The 13,597-nt window shown below is 44.8% G+C and overlaps 1 protein-coding gene across 4 annotated transcripts in view; it reads left to right on the top strand.

Annotated features, from left to right (window-relative positions):
* The window catches only part of MTMR3 (myotubularin related protein 3), a 74,643-nt gene that overhangs the window by 6,891 nt on the left and 54,155 nt on the right, over window positions 1–13,597 (top strand). The window contains exon 1 of one of the 4 annotated variants that reach the window (XM_054288627.1): window positions 9,597–9,652. The exons of the other annotated variants lie outside the window; for them this stretch is intronic. The gene's annotated coding sequence lies outside the window, so the exon portion shown is untranslated. Of the gene's footprint in view, window positions 1–9,596; window positions 9,653–13,597 lie in introns of those variants that run through there. 4 annotated transcript variants of the gene reach the window in all.

The following is a 13,597-nucleotide window of genomic DNA, read 5'->3' as shown; positions in this document are numbered from 1 at the left end:
ACACAGATGAGCTGCTGGGAGGTTGATGCATCCTGGTTGGGCTGGAGACCTTTGCTTGGAGACCTCTCCAGACCCAGTGCTGGGTGTGCTGCAGCTGGAACTTGTCTGGAGTTTTACCTGCATCCAGCCCTTGGTGTCTTCTCCAACTAAAATCACTGTTTTCAAAGCTGATTTCTGCTATTCTGTGGGTCTCTGAGTTCAGGCTTCTCAAATACTTGTCTGTCTCTGACAAAGAACTGATGAGCCAAAATTAGAGACAGTGAGAAGAAAACTCACCTGCCATATCACAGAGCAGCTTGGCTTGAAATTTAATGTGAGGATATTTCTCTGAACTCTCTGCAGCCAGCTTGCTGTGTCTGACAGAGTAGAAACACCTCTCTTTTTAGTGTTTTGACCTGATAGCTTTGATTTTTTTATTGTTATATTTGAATTTTCTTTTTTTCCTTTTTATTCACTTCTGAGAACAAATACTTAGTGTAGCATAGGCATGGTTGAACTTTTTATCCAAGAAACCTGACTAAATGTCTAAGCAGATTGCATTTCTAGATTATTTTGATTATTTTCCTTTAATAAATGGAAGCTTGAAAGCAAGTGAAGTGTACTTAATGTAAACTTGCAAATTTACTGCCATTGCCTGCAGAACTTTTCTTTCCATCTAAACACTGTGCATAGTTTTTTAAGAGTGGATAAGCTTTCCATCAAATTAATGACTAATCCTTATCAAACAAGTGTTCATCTTTACAATTAGAGAACAGGAATGCTTAATTGTGTGCTGATTGGTGAACATACTAGTCATGAGTACATTTGAGAATTCAGATTCTTAATTTTCTCTCACTGCTGGTAGCAGGAATTTGCTGTGAACAGGGCATTATATTCTGGTTGGATAGCCATTATAATTAAATTATAATCTTTGTCTATGTTCAGTGAACCTTTCTTTGAGTAACTTCCAAAAGAATGCACCTTTTTGCACTTTGGGAAAATCCGAACTCTCTGAGGAAAAAGGAGGAAGATGGAACAAGGTAAATATTTTGAGGTCTGCTCAGCTTTCCTTGTAGGTTTGGCTGGTGGATTATGGTCAGGGCACAGTTGTGTTCTAATGCACAATACAATAGCTTGCTTGTTTTCTTTTACTTTGGACTGGAATCTCTTAATCCCTTCAGACTCAAGCATGAGTATCACATGATTTGGAGGTGTTTGGTTAGTGTACTCCCTGCTGCAGAGCATCCCTGGACGGAACAGATGAGTAAATTTGGGGCTGCACAGAGAAACCCCGTGGAAATTTTCAGTTTTGGAGATCCATGGCCAAGGTTTAGTATTTTGGGCTGGGCTGTGTTCTGGCAAAGCCATCTGGTCAGTTAGGCTTGTCAGTAAGGAAGGAGGTCAGATACCTGCTCTAAAATTCCAAATTAAAAAGGATTCCAGCTTCAGTGTACTGACACTGTACCCGAGTGTTCAGTACCCTACAGTGCTCAAATCATTGCAAGGGAATTTGGGGCAAAACCTCCTGGCAGGAAAACTGGTGGCACAGCTAATTGTGGGTCCTTCTTTTAGAGTCTGTGACCACATGGGGCATCAGTGGGTGCAGAGCTGTGTAAGTACACACAGAAACCCTTGTTAAAGTAAATGAATGATAAATATTCATTAACAGTGAATTTCAAAAAGCAGCAGCTCCCCGTATAGCTGTCTAATGGTACCAATGTGCCTGCTCACTGTCATGTTGCTTTCCCCCCTTCAGTTCTGCAGGCTTTAGAAGCTGGAACCAAAATGCCTTGCACTTGCCAAACTGGAATTTTGGCTTTTAAATGACAGGCTAAGGGTGACTGCTAAACACTGACCTGGGGAGAGCACTGGGCAAGGGGTTTTCTAAAATAGCCTAGGATTCCCTAAAGTGCTGCAATATGGTAATGAACTGAGGATGGCAAAAAGATTCCAGTGAGTTAGAAAATGCTGGTTTTGACTCTTGGTGCTGCTTTTGCAGAATTTGGTGTGTCAAGCACAAGATCAGGGCAGTGGCTTCAGCCCCTGGTTGCACCTGCAGCTGAAGCCAGCTGCCTCCCCAGGTGTTCCACCAGCATCAGGAGCATTGCAGAGCTAATTGGGCCACTGGAATCGTGGTGACTCTATACTTAGCTCATTACTCCAGGCAAATTACCCTTTCCTTCTCCAGTGTTGACTGGCAGGCTGGAGAGCTGTCTCGCTTTCCATTGCTGGGGCATTCCAACTCCTCTGCAGTGCCCTCATGGCACAGGCACTTCTTCCTGTGAACTCTTGAAGGGCTGGCAGTAACTGAGCAGCACCAGGGTCTGAGGGTGAGTTCTGGAGCGATTCACTGAGGAGTCAGCAGTGCCAAACCTGCTGTTGCAATCAGCAGGGAGTAGGAAGCAGTCTGGAAACCTGCCTGGTGCTCTGCTTACCTGGAGAGGATGGTTGGATTCATCACTGCCTCTGCTGATGCCTGAGCTGGGTGGGTCTGGTGGAGTCACCGTGGGGAGTTGTGACCAGAGTTTTGCTTCATTTGACAAGTGTAAGACAGGTATAGCAAAGACAATAAGAGCTGTTTCTTGCTTTCTCTGTGGAGATTTTTCCGGAGCTGTTTGTGCACGGCCCCGGTTGTGCTCCCCTCCTTGCAGGTCACGCCCAGAGAGCAGCCCCATTAACACTAATGGCGCTGTTGCATCATGTCCCGGCCCGCCGTGCCCCATTCAGCACTCAGGTATGAGACTTTTCCTCTTGCATAAGGCACCTTGGTTTGCCTAGGTCGGGGAGGAAGCTCTTGGCAGCTCCCTAAAGAGTAACTTACAAGCTGCTGTGCCCTGTAGCTCATTTTTCTAAACATGAGGATTTCAATTGCTGTCCAGCTTTCTAAACTGTACCAGTGCCTGAGGCTGGAGCACTGCTCACAGAGGCAGGGATTGATTACCTGAGCAGCCCTTGCTGGGTGCAAATCCTTTCCTGCTTCTAGCGTGCTTCTCTCTCCTGGACCCAAATTATTTGCTATTCAAAGCAGAGACCTAGTAGGACTAAGCCTCATGTATTTAAACATATTCCAAGATCTCAGGATTGCAATATGGCTTAATCTACTTTGTCTCCTTTCAATTTCTAAGTATTCCTAACTACTGTCACATTTTTTTTCTGGTTCTTCCAACAAAATTCAGCTTTTAGTCTCATTGTCCTGCCATGTGTCAATCCCAGCAGATCAAGTTGTGTAGTAGTTAAGAAATTATTTTTCTGTAAATATGCTATAGGTCTAGTAATGTATATTGAGTTAAAGTGGTTTCATGAAGGCAAGGAGTGGTCCATTAAAACATGCCTTGTCCAGAGAAATTGGTCTGAACTGACTCAGGTCCTGAAAAGGACAAGAAAGGACTGAATGTTTTGGTGCAAGAAGTGAGCAGAGAGGGGCTAGGGAGAATCTGCTTTAGCTTACAGCTTAAAGAAAGGGCTAATGCCAAAACCTGATCTATGTGCTTCAATTCCACAATTTTTATACTGCTTCTTGCCAAGACAATTAAAGAATTCCTCGAGCTGATCTGAATTTCCAGGCTGGGTTTGGAAGGCTTTAGCCACTTCTGCAGGTGCAGAGAACACTCCAGTCTGATCAGGTAGGCTGATGAGTCTTGGTGGTTTCAGTGCTGCTGGGTTTGATTTTCAGGAGCCTGGAGATGGGACTGTGGAGCACATTTGTGGTGCACTTGCAGGTGTAGCCAGCTGGTGTTTTGCTGCTTGTGGAAGGTCAACTTTTAAGCTTCCATGGATTGATTAACAGTAAACTTTAAACTGTTTTCTAGAGCTTCAAAACTCCTGTTTGACTCTGGAAAACTTAGGAGGAAAAACTCAGGTCCCTGTGTGGGGTTGCTGTTCTTAAGATCTCCTTAACTATTTGTAAATAATTAAAATGTGGAAGGTGAAGGAATACCCTGGGGTCAGTTCAGAGAGGGCTTGTGCAGCTGTGTGAGGATAACTTTGGCAGGAGAACCCCATGCATCCATCATGCCTTCAAAAGAAAACACAACCAGCACCTTGGCTGAGTAGCAATTAGTCAGGTTGTGCCATTGTGTTCTCCCCTGGGTCACCCTTTGGTGAGTGTTGTTGAAAGACTTGACTTAGCAGAGTTTGTACATGTTGAAACAAATTTGATGGCTTGAAACTTGTCTGAAGAATCTGTTGCTTGTTAGGTCACTCCCAAAGGGCCGTGACCCCTAAAAATCATGACTTGGTTACTTTGATTTTTTTTTTCTTCTTTTTAATAACATTTTAACCAGAGTTCAGAGATTAAACAGAAACTGGGAGTTTATTGCTTATAAGAATGTGAAAGAGAAAGTGTGAACCTTCCTGTGGAGCTGGGAATCCATAGATCATGCTGGGTGAGTGACAGCTCAGCCTCTACACAGAATTCAGAGCATCTTTGCCTTGTTATAAAAAGCTTGTTGCCTGGTTCTGTTCCTCCAACACTGAGCTTTTTGTAACCTTTAAGCTCCAAGTATAGGATAAGAATTTATCCTGTTAAAACCTGCATTTGTTTGAAGAGTTAACTCCTGCTTGTTCACCTCTGTCCTACATCTCTAGATCTCAGTTATTTAAATACCAAGGTGTGTGTCACTCCAAACCTACCTACCCAGTGAGTTCTTCTTTACCAGAAAAGTAAATGAGACCTGGGGTGAGCAGGCAGCTGTGCCTGTCTTGCTGCACCTTTCTCATTCTTCAGTTTTGCTTATGGAACTGCTAAATCAGGATTTAGGAGTTGGTCTGCTGGTGAGTTTTTGTGAAATTCTGGAAATTTCTTGAAATATTTCAAATTAGTGTCTATCACTTATCTTGAAGTGATATATTTTACAGTGTATCTGATGGCAATTCTACAGATGTGCTTCTTGGGGAGGAATGGGGAAAAGTCCTTACTAATGTCTCATCTCCACAAAATAGGCTGAGTGAATGCTCTGCCACATGCTGGAATATCTAAAAAATGAAGTAGGTTGGACGGAAGGATCTGAAGGCATCAACTCTGAAGCAGGGAATGAATCTTTTACTTTTTCTAGTTAGGTGTGTCCTGCTTTGAAGCTTCACTGAATTTTTGAGTGGAGAAGTAGCAGATTAGTTTGGTGTTACACAGTAGGCTTGAATTATATCCTTTTTTAAATACTTTGAGGTAGTTTAGTGCAAACCTTTCACAGAACTGCTGCTCTGACTGAGCTGCTGGAGGGGTGTTGAGTTCATCACAATTCCAGTGTTGTTCTTTCTCTTCCTTCCAGTGCTTTACTCCTTGTCACAGGTGCCAGAGTGCCAGTGCTCCTTGCAGACCCCTTTGAGGTGGAAATGTGCAGCTCACCTGTGTTGTGCCAGCCTGTTGCCTGTTCAGAGTTTGCCAAGCACTCTTAGTGCTGTGCTCAGCATGGCTACACTGATACTCTGAAGGGGTTTTAACCCTAACCAGGCTTGCTGCAAGTGAAGCATTTCACAAGTGTGAAATTTTTGCTGTTCTTTGTTGTGTTTCTGTGGTAAAAGGGTACCTGTGCTGATGGAGTTGGCTTGGCACAGGGCTGTGAGTGATTTCAAATTATCCTTCAAAAATGCAGCCCTGAAATTGTTGTGTATCTGAGATATTGCTTCAGATGTACTTGAGATTTATGTAGGAAGCAGATGCATTCCTTTTCCTCAGAGCTTGTATTAATTGTTAACTGAAGTAGTTGAATTGCTGGGTTTTATTTGATATGTTGTTTGATAAATGTTCATGTGTTTTTGCACAGATTGTGCTCACTCCTTGTGGTTTTTGGAGTAGTGGGCTGTTGGATTTGTGGATTTAAGATGCTTAAGTGTTTAATTCAGCAGTGAGAACTAATGTACTGAAACTTCATCCTGGAGAGTTACTTAGTAACGGTGTTTGTCCCTGAGCTGCAAAAAATAATGCTGAGGAAATTAGCAAGGTTAAATGGAAATTGTACAAAACACAAATGTATCTATTTGCTAGAGATAGTAAAGCCTTCGGTGCTTACTGTGCTCAGGCACAGACTCCTCTTCCCCTGTGGAATCAGGACTTGCAGTTCTTACCTCTGAGTTCCACTGGAGCTGGGCTGTGAGCAGTGATTGCTGTGAGCTCCCATCAGCTCCGAGGTGTGATTGCCCGCAGAGCTGTCCCAGGAGGGCAGAGCAGGGCTGCCTGTGCTGCCTGTGCTGCCTGGGGGCTGGTGCAGAGCCCTGGCAGCCCTCTCCCCTGCCCTGGGATTACAGATCTGCTGCGAGGTGAGGCCACTCTGCCAGCACACTTAATCTCGTTTTGATTTGTCAGGATCTCAAAGACACGAACAAAAAGCACTTTGTCCTGCCTGCTCTGGAGGACTGACACTTGAATGGCTCTTTGCATTGTCCATTCAGTAGTGCTGGAGCACTGCTCTGCAGCGAGCACATTGTTGTGTGGCAGTCGCTCCTCTGGGCAGTTCGCAGCTTTCCTGAGCATCTCTGAGCAGCAGCTTCACATGAGCCACTTGTTTGAGCAGCTCCAGGTCAGCCTCAGGAGACTCCCATGGCAGCTGGTGGCCCTTGAGCACAGCCAGCCTGTGCCAGGGCTCACTGCTGCCCTCATCACCCCCTGGCTGCTGCAGCTCCTGCCCCTCACTCCAGTGAGAGCACACTGTCGCTGCAGGTACCTTTTCATCGCTGCTGAAGAAGCTCCAGAGGATCTCTGGAGATGTCGTGATCTCTCCAGAGAATCATTTATGCTTATTTATGCTTTATTGCTGGGATAACCTGTCAGAATATTCTGGAAATATTGCAATCTATGGTCTAGTGTTTTTTTTTTTTTTAATATTATAATAAACCTTTATTCAGAGCTTATTCCAAGTGTCAAGATACAGGACAAGAGTCTGAGTCTTTACCTCACTGTGTAGTTTTCCTGTGGCCATTTTCTGAAGCTGTGATTGTCAGGGCTTTTAATTTTTCATATGTATGAGAGCTGGGTGAGAATTTCCCTAATACTTGCAGGTGATCATGAAGTATTTGGTTTTTCTTTACTTAGCTGAGCTCGGTTTCCTACTATTTATTCCATGCTGTTTAGGTTTCTGTTTGCATTTACCTCAGTTAAACAATAATAATTAACTCAAAGCATTGAACTGATGCAGTTATCATATTGGGAGAACAAACCAGTAACCATAATGCAATAAGCATTATTGCAACTTCCTGGTCATGAAAATTCCAGTAGCAGAGTACTTGATTTAATTTTTAAGCTTTGAGAAAATAGTGGTTGTGATAAAATGACTTTATAACTGACTTTCACTTAGGGAGTTGCTTAGTGCTAGAGAAAAGCTTGGGATGTGAGGGAGAGCTGTGGTGGGTTTTAATGTCTGAGCTCTTGCTCACATTTGAACCCCTTGCAGTGTGTGCAGTTATATTTTTAAATGACTGATGCTTCCCCAGACAGGCTGCATGACATTGTTTATCTCTTCTAGTGAGTCCTAAGTGCTTTTAAGCTGGAAGCTGTGGAGTTAAAGGCACTTGGATATTGCTGCCCTGTTCTCCCACCAGACCATGCAGCTGAATCAAGTGTGTGGTGAAAATAGGTAAGAGCTGCTCACTGAGGGATAGGATGTGGGACTGCTGAGAAGGGGCAATATCTGACACAAAATGTGCCTGTTGGTGAGGAGAATCTGCCTCAAGGTGCCAGGGGCAGTTTGTGTGTGCAGCTGCTGTGGACATGGCACTGAGGGTGCTGCCAGGGGACACCAGTCTCTCCTGCTGTGCGTGGCTTTGGCAGCTCCGTGGCAGGAGGGGCTGGATAACCAGCCCAGCTGGAGGAGGAGCACAGCTGCAGCCTCTGAGGGGCCTGAGCAGCCCTGGGGAACGTGGATGTGTTGTGTAAGGACAGCTCTGACTCAGTGGGGAGTGCAGGCACGTGGTTAACTCCAGCAGTATCAGTGTATGAGGCAGAATGAGAGCTCCAGCCTCAGCAGGGAGGGCAGCACTTCAATGCCATTGCCCTCTGAGGTGGCAGCACACCTCAGAAACGTGGCTCCTGCCTCCTCCTGTGCTGCTGTGCGCTGATTGTTGGGTGCTCTGCTGAGGGCTGGGTGGGCACTGCTGCTGGGTGAGCACCTCAGGCTGGCCCAGAGGCCATTCCTGCACACAGATGCTCCTCACAGGGCCATGCTGCTCCACATGAGCTCACAAGTTTCTCACATGACAGAAAGTTGCTCCAAAGTCAGCTTTTTGTAGTTTCTTGTTGAATTTTCTCTCAGTTTTACAGATACTGCCCTGAGATTTGTATCTTAAGTATCGGTGTTTTGAGCAGTTATTGAAGAATTGAAGTTGAGTGCTTGTGGAACAACAGAGGGTTTGCAGGCTGGGATATATTCACAGTACCATGGAATTGAACTATAGCATTAACAGAGCCTTCTAAATATACTGCAGCATTGCAGTCCTGCCAGTGATTGTGATGCCAGGCCTGGACTATGAATACATCCTCCATGTGCACACTCATGTGAGAATGACAGGACAGCTCTTGAAGATAGTGTTTCTTTCCATTTGATAAGGGGTGTGGCAGGATTGTCCTTTGCTTCTGAGTGTTACACACACTCTGTGCTCTGGGGCTGTCCAGGAGTGAGTGTGAGCAGCAGGGTGTGGGAAAATCTTTGCCTTGAATGAGAATTTCTGCAGTCCATGCAGGAAATCTGCCTCTGTTGGCTATGACATGTCAGGGAGATAGTTCTGGTTTTCCATCTGCATGAGAAATTTATCTTCTAGCTTTGGTCTCCCATGCTTTCCAGTTTTTCTTCTTGCTTAGGTTTTTACTTAGCTTGTGCAGTAGTTTATTCCTCATTGGGCAGGTTGTTAGAGGGGAACACGTGGTAACTGATGCTTGTAGGCTCTGTAATGAATTGGTGTGAGCTGTTCAAATGTCTGCTGCTTCCTTACTCCTGACTGCTCCTCCTAGTGTGAAGGAAGTATGGGGGTGTTCTGGACAGGAAGGAACACGTGTCCTGAGAGCCACACTATCCACAGGGCACTGCCAGGCACAGCTGCCCTGACAGCAGTGAGGAAATCAATGAAATACCAGCTCTGAACACCTTCTGAAGCTGCCTGGTCTTTTAAACATGCAAACTCTTGAGGCAATCTGGAGCTGGTTTGTTATTGCAGGCAAATGGAGACCTGAAGGACACTGCTCTCTGTTGGAGTTGTTCTCCTCCCTTGTTCTAACAGGAGATTTGTGCTTTCCACAGAGCAGTGAACATTTACTTGTAGCCACAATGCATCGAGTTCTGTAGTGAAAAGTGTTATTTGAACTAAAAATGGGAGTGAGGCAGCCTGGAATGCCAAAAGGTAGGATTGCCAGTGACTGGTGAAGGATCTACACCTTACTTCAGACTTCCCTTTCAGTAGGTCCTGGTGTTTGATGGAGTTTAATAGACAGGTTGACTTAGTAGCAGAGACAAATGATGACTTGCAGTGGGGTTGACACTGTCAAAGAGGAAATGTGAAGAGCTGACATGCTCTTACTGCCCTGATTGCCATACCTGTGCATTAAATGTGAGCTGCTGGAAACCTCTCCCTTCTGTGGGAGCAGTGACAGCCTCAGCTCCTCTCTGCTGCTGCTTGAATTCCTGCTCTCTCCTGGAGCAGCTCTGGGAACAGCCCTGCTGTAGCAGTTGAGTGAGCACTGGAAGCCTGAGTAAGTACCACTGGCTGTTTCTCAAGTCTGACATCACATCCAAGAATTAGATGGCTCTCTCTCACCATGGGGATAATGAAATAATTCCTGCTGTGTTATTCATTAACTCCCATTTCATTCAGTGGCTCCTGAGAGGATAACGAGTACGTTAGAGGTGAACTTGCATAAGACTTGTGACATCCTTTTGATAAGTTAAGTAAGAGTTAAAGCTGTGGCAGGCAGAGTGTGGCACTGGGGCCTCACTGAGGCAGGTGGCCTGTGCTGTGTTACACAAACTGACTTGTGAGCTAATTTAGTGGCTTTTTTTGTCAGTGGTTTCAAGAAAAGAGCCTGCTTTAAAGTTGCTGTAGCAATAACTGGTGCCCAGAGCTGGGCTTCCTGCTGCCAATGGCTGTGGCTGCTGATGGAGCTCCCATGCCAACTGGGAGTGCTGGTCTGTTCTGAAGGCTTGCCAGGGGTTTGTCTGGGCTGTGCAATTGAGCCAGTAAACTAATATAAATAAAGATTAGGCAGTTTGTGGGAGGAATGATGATTGGATATTCAGGTGTCTAACAATCTGTCTGATCTTTGAGTGTTGCTGTGAGTGTGCTGACATCAGTAGTTCATCCCCACGGGTAATAACTGAGGTAATCCTAAACAGAGGCTGCAGTAGGATGGGACACCTGAAAAAATGCAGAATTTCCAGGTGGTCCAATAAGATTTTAAATTACCTGGTATTTGTAGAAGCACTGGGTGAGGTGGCTTTATCTGGGAAGAAGTTGTAGGTGATGGTGTGGTGAGTCAGGCTGGTGCCATCCTGGGGAGGCAGGTGTGTCCCTGCCTGGCTGTGGGCTGTGGTCCTGGCTAGGAAGTTGCTGGGAACCTTCCCAGGTGGGTGCAGAGTGATGGTTTGGGTGCTGAGTACACAACTCCAGGCCTGGGTGCCCAGCTCTGCTGCTCAGACCCCTGGTAGTGGAGTTGTAATTCCCAAACACGGAGCAGAAATACTATAAAACCTGTGAGTATTCAAAAACCTGAGCTCTGGACATCTGTTCTGGGCACAGAAGATCCTTCTGATGGCTTGAACTCCTTTGTTTTCCAGCCTTTTAGAAGTCCATGAACATACAGAGCAGTGTGGGAGCTCTGGTGGGTGCTGTGGGTCCTTAGCAGGAGAGGTGCCCTAAAGGAGCAGTGCAAGGACTGACCTGCTCCAGGGCTCCACTCTGACTGCAGGGTTTAGGAAAAGGACTGTGAAAAGTTCTGGGTTCAGGGAGTTTTGTCCCCTCCAGATCACTGGGTGAGGGTTTATGGGAAGAAGAGGATGGAGAATTAGGGAAGGGAATTAAGGATCATACATTTTCCAAGGGAGGCTGAGCAGAAGCTTCACAGGTGATCACAGTGCTTACATTTCCTAATGTGCAACCCTTCACTGCATGGTTTTTATGTAGGGCTGCTTTAGGCTGCAATTGCAAGCTGATTTCCATGTTGTGTGTGAGCAGTGAAAATACCTGCTGGGTCATTAATGCAGGGCTTGGGCTCTCAGCTTTGCCTCCCTTGTTTACTCACTGTGCAATTCCATGCAACAGCTTAGGCCAAAAATGCAGCACTGAGCCTGTCAGCCTGTCAAGGGTCCCTTCCCTTACAGCAGCACTTCCACACCAGTGCTCTGACTTCTGAAATATGTGAAATAATAAAATACCAGACCAGGCCACTCTGTCCTACCTGTTCTTGCAGGATCTGATTTTCAGCACCCAACTCAGTAGCAACTGGAGAAGAGAAATCTTTAGTTCAAGCCTCAGGTTGTTCAGGCTGAACGTGGAAGTTTGGCTGTAGGTGCTGGTTCATGGTGACATTTTGATTTTGGAGGCCTCTCCCATCAGGGAATTCCTGTGGAGCAGTTCTGTCAGCTGGAGCTGATGCAGAGATGTCACATCTCCAAGCAATGGAGCTTCCAGCTAAGCTTTCCTGCATAAAGATGTAATCTTCCATCCAGGAGAGGAGTTGGGCTATTTTTTGGCATTTGAATCTAAATGAGCAAAATTGTGCAGGCTCTGAAATACAAGACCTGAATGCTGAGGTTGTTCCTGCAGCGAGCTGTTATTTATCTAAATTACAGATGCTTTTTCATCTCAGCTCTGAGCATTTGCTTCTAGATTTGTCTTCACATGTAGATTTGTGTTACATCAGCTGCATAACCTTCTGAAATAAAGGCTTACAGTAAAGGCAAGGCACACTTAAGTATTCTGAGCATTGTTCTTGCCCTTGTTGTTTTTGCACAGAGCATGAAGGTTTCCTTTGCCTTTGAGTATTTCTCTGAATTTGGTCTCAGATTCCAGCTTTAATACTGGAATTGATTGTCAGGGAAGGATGTGCCTGGTGATCCTCAAGCCTCATCTGGATGAGTCCAAGGAACAACTGGATGTAATGGGACTGTGCCAGGGGGGGCTTGCACTCCCTGGTGTGCTGCTCTCCACTCCTTCCAATTGTTCTGGGGTTTTTTTTGCATATTGATCTTGGTTCTTTGTACATTCCCATTTGCACTCAAAGGGGCAGAAGTAACTTCTGTTGTTCTGTAATTGGATATTCAGCCTTGTTTCTGTGACATAAATCTGGTGGGGAGTTGGTGTCTCTGAAGGAAAGCTTTCTGGGAAGTTCATCCCCCTGGATCTGATGGCAAGTGTTCTGCAGGCAGCCTGGAGAGTTACGGGAAGGGGAGGAATTCCTGCCCTCTCTTGGTTTGGATTTTGACCAGAGATTGCACCTCATAAGATGTTTAAGGAGCTCCTTGAGTACCTGAGCAAACAGAGGCTCAGAATTGTGTTTGTTCATTTTCAGCAGCTCCATCCTGTGTGTGCAGCACGACCCAGGTGTCAGCTGAGGTCAGGAGGGGCTTTTGCTTTAATTTCATCAGAGGAAAGGCACCGAGGCAGGACCCAAACCCCAACATTCATTGCTTCTTATTTATGTTATAACTACTTTTTTAAACCAAAATTTGCCAGATTTACTTTTTCACTCCAAGCAAATGCACCTTGAATATTTTATTCTCATGGGTTTAATGCAGATTTCTCAGAGTTCGTGTTTAGTAAGTACAGACTTGGTTTTGATACTCAGGTGGTTATCAGAGGGTGCTTCAAATGGAATGATAGAGACCAAAAATAGTTTGATTTAGCTGATCCTAATTTTACTGTGGAGTGCCACTTCTGTGTATTTAACTGAAACTTGAGATCTGCAAGTCACAGGTAAGAACTGCAGTGTTACAAATGTGACTTGTGCTGTTTTCACTTCTTTAGGAAAGCTTGTGGATTAATGCAGACATTAATGCACACATGCTCTTGTGTGTTTTTAATGCACATATACTCTTGTATGCTTTTAATGCACACATTAATGTTCACATGCTCTTGTGTGTTTTTAATGCAGACATTAATGCTCACATGCTCTTGTGTGTTTTTAATGCAGACATTAATGCTCACATGCTCTTGTGTGTTTTTCTAACATGCAATTTAAAGGGGACATGGTAAACTTACTGTAAGGATGGTTATAAATCTGTATATTCTTTAAAGAAAGAATAAGTCGTGCTGGCTGATAATGATTTAAATGCAAAAATTGAAGTGGATAGCTGCAATCTTGCATATATGGCATACATATTTTTTAGAATCTGGAATGAAATGAAAATTACCTTCCCTGGTGCATCAATAACAGAGTGAGCTGTGAACGGCTCTGACTTCTGCAATGCCTGTGGGAGAGATGTGGATGTGTTGTGTTTGGGTAATGTGATGAAGAGCCCAAACCTTTGTTTCTTTAAAATGATGATTTATCTCTTAATTGCAACCAAGTCTTTCTTAGTAAATTAGGTTTGTTTTGAGTCACACAGGGAAGGAGTGAATGTTCTCTAAAGGATAAAACATTTAAATGACTACTTACATTCCTTGCACTATTATTCTTCCTGCTCAGGGTTTGTTGTATCTA

The sequence above is a fragment of the Melozone crissalis genome, unplaced genomic scaffold, assembly GCF_028551555.1.
Source record: "Melozone crissalis strain CALT ecotype California unplaced genomic scaffold, PUWL_Pcris_2 ptg000063l_1, whole genome shotgun sequence".
In the NCBI taxonomy this organism is placed as follows: domain Eukaryota; kingdom Metazoa; phylum Chordata; class Aves; order Passeriformes; family Passerellidae; genus Melozone; species Melozone crissalis.
Note: the sequence above shows the minus strand (reverse complement) of the source record. Positions and strands in the feature narration are given on the sequence as shown.